Source organism: Engraulis encrasicolus, chromosome 13 (genome assembly GCF_034702125.1).
Source record: "Engraulis encrasicolus isolate BLACKSEA-1 chromosome 13, IST_EnEncr_1.0, whole genome shotgun sequence".
In the NCBI taxonomy this organism is placed as follows: Eukaryota; Metazoa; Chordata; class Actinopteri; order Clupeiformes; family Engraulidae; genus Engraulis; species Engraulis encrasicolus.
The window spans coordinates 2,553,845-2,557,017 of record NC_085869.1 but is presented as its reverse complement, the minus strand read 5'-3'; the positions used below and the strand labels follow the sequence as shown (position 1 = coordinate 2,557,017).

Below are 3,173 nucleotides of genomic sequence, written 5' to 3'. Positions count from 1 at the left end.
AGGGTCTTATCATTCTCTAATTGTAAGCTAGCCTATTAATATAATAGCCTATATTTGGTTACGGTTTGAACTGAAATACGTTTATACATTATAAAGAAGTAAGGTCATTGAAATCGTGAAAAAAACTGACTAAATGTGGAAGTCGTCGCTGCAGCGCCACAGAAACTCCTTCGGCTGGCTCCCTTCAGGGCGTTGGTGATGGCTGGCTAATGACCACACATCGGAACGAGAGACACCTTAAATAAGCCGCTAAAAGAATGCTATGGTGGGAAACGAAACGTTACATTAAGACGGGAGCAGGTAATAAGAATGAAACGTGACTCCCTGTGTTTGCGGGGAGGGGGTGTAGGCTACTATTATGGCCTGGCTGCTTCAAGGCGCAGTCTGCAGGTGACCAGAGACGTTCTTAATGCATTTAGAACAGAGAATCTTTGAGGTGACGAAGGAAGTGTCGAACGCCACAGCCGCTGTTCCTGACAATGCTCTGTAGCTTCTCTGAAGTTGCCCATTGCCTGGTTGAGATGACTGGCTCCACGAGGATTGTTATGCACATTGGCAATGGGCTGATTATTTCGGCTGGTCATAGAAATCCACTACCCAGATAGCAAAACCCTCCGGCATCTTTCTGGCATTTCTCTGGGGAATGTACGATTTCAGTTGATTCCGGTAAATTAATGGCAACGTGGGAATAATGCCAGAGATATTCTGGCTTTTCACTGGAATGCCACCCAAATAACAAAATCGGTGGTGCAGGAGGGCAGAGCTACAGATACTTTATGGTTCTTTCCCGGCAAGTTGGAATATTACCAGAAAACATTTTGTTCGGGTGGGGGGGCTTTTTTAAAACCTAGGGCCCAAGGCAAAGATGACAGCGGCCCTGCCCTACGGAGACGGTTGACACGCATGCTCATTTAGGTGAGACCGACTTCATCCTAGGAAACTTTTCGGCGGGACAGTACAGTAGTCTAGTAACGAACCTGGACTCGATCTACTACTGAACTAGGATATTGTGCTGTGTAAATAATTTGCATTGAGGTAAGTAAAACGATTGTTATACTTTTACCTAATAACTAGGCTACACTGTAGGCCTACTCACTTACATTGTTCTTTGTTGTGTTTACCTGTGCTACAAGCTGAGGCAACATTTCTTGAGGTAATTTTCCTTTGGAGATCGCTAACATCTAGCCTACGGTATTTCAGATGTTTGTTCATGACTAAGTGCCATTAGGTCTCTTGACAGGCGTTTCAGTACGTATTAATTCATGTTATGTCATGTCATGGCTTTTAACTGGTTTGGAGGACAAGCTAGCGACCCTTGCTAGCATAGATGGCAGCTAATCCTTTTTGGACATTCGGCAAACGTCAGTGTTTAGAGCTAGATGACTGATATGCCAAGACTACCGTATTTTATTCTCAATTTATCGTTGGTGTACTATCATGGCCTTTGGTCATAACATATCGTACGGGCTTAGGACAGCCCGTTTGACTAGATTTCAGATGCCTGCTGAGGTTTGGATTCAGAAATTATTTTTTTCAGAATAGGCGATATTGATGATTTGGGCAATGCTCCAACCATGCCAGTTATCGCAGGGTCAGGTGCCACCCACTTCGTTGAGAACATGATGACTAATGTCAGGTCACGGATTATTGCTTTACCCTGAGCTCTAGTTCTAGTGCTATTCTCGAGTCCACATCGCTTTATGCAATATAGCCACCAGTTTCTTAATTCTTGAATGATATATCTTTGAGGACACAAAGTAGCTGCCCTTATTATTACACATGCACGAGGTAATGTGATTAACAAAAATATCAGATTTGCAATAAAATAGTCCATGTACTCTTGTCACAGGAGAGTCCATCAGCTCACTAACACGGGTGAGGGACAGGGACCAAAGAGGAGGCTCTACAACATGAGGAAAGACGGCGATCCTCAAGCAGTAAGTTGATTTACATAAGAAAATGATGCAATATAAAGGTGTCTATTGTATGTATAAAAAGGACTTAACATTATGGTCAGAATTAGCTCCAGCTAGTGATAAGGTCTTAAAGGGTTTAATTAAAGGCTTTTTAAATTCACCATCAGTGTGCCTTGGAATCTTTGGCAGGCCTTATCAACAGTCACTGGAGCTAAGTCTGACCATAATTTTGAGCAACTTTATTTCCTTTAGCCAAAGTGCACCTGCTTATGAGAAAAAAAGTGAAACAGCACTCCTCCATAATCAGCATTCCTAGTGAACAGTTGAATTTTTTTTAGCATATGTAGAAAAGACCAACTTACTAGCCACTTTGAGTCATTATTAAGTGTGTGTTTTAATAGTAAAATTCTTTCCATTTTGAATGGTGGAGAAAAAAGTTAATTAACAACCCAGTGTATAACTGTAGGAGCAGACTGTACAGTGAAAGTGAATCCTGCCTGGACTTAACAGACCCCTATACCTAGAATGACCCAAACATTTGACTATTGCTCTTGTCACAGGTCAGTCCATGAGCCCACGTCTTCAGGCCAGGGGCCCGAGAGAAATTTCCAGTGACATGGATCAACAGAGATCCTCAAACAGTAAGTTGATCTTCTACATCAAATAAAGGAAATCATGTGAATTGTCTTTAAATAGAACACAAGCATTTGATTACCAATCTTGTATAAGGTCAGTCCATATAAAATCAAATGTGTGTGTGCGCGTGCCCGCCCGCCCATCTTTCTGAGTGTGTAGGTGCTACAAACAAACTTATGCCAATTTTTTGTTTAGTTTTTCTTGATTATTTAGGTATGTCAGTGAAATAATATAATTTGCATAATACTGAACTTTTTAACCCTGTGTATATGTAGAACAGGACTTAAACATTTGACTATCTCACTCTCGTTACAGGTCAGTCCATGTGCCACGTTCCAGCCAGGGACCAAAAGGGGGACTTTCGTCATGGGGCCAGACAGACATCCTCAAGCAGTAAGTTGATTTACATGGATGCATTCTGAAGTTGAATTGAAGTAGTTATATTGTTGTACGCTGGCTACTATTCAATGTGTCAAAGTGAAATGTATTAATTGTTGTCCCATGAAAAAATGAACTGTATCAAATCTCAATGTATCGTTCCAGGGATAAGAGTTCAAGAATGTTGTTGCAGGTGAAATGATCATTGAAATTTGCTGATTCAATGCCATTTTTGTATCTTTA

The 3,173-nt window shown here is 41.3% G+C and overlaps 1 long non-coding RNA gene across 2 annotated transcripts in view; it reads left to right on the top strand.

Annotated features, from left to right (window-relative positions):
• The first annotated feature begins 856 nt into the window (after positions 1-856).
• The window catches only part of LOC134460624 (uncharacterized), a 3,685-nt gene continuing 1,368 nt past the window's right edge, over positions 857-3,173 (top strand). Inside the window, exons 1-4 of one of the 2 annotated variants that reach the window (XR_010037120.1) lie at positions 857-1,035; positions 1,850-1,937; positions 2,477-2,557; positions 2,868-2,945. This is a non-coding gene — a long non-coding RNA (uncharacterized LOC134460624). Of the gene's footprint in view, positions 1,036-1,849; positions 1,938-2,476; positions 2,558-2,867 lie in introns of both variants that reach the window. The other variant, XR_010037119.1, reaches the window with a different exon arrangement.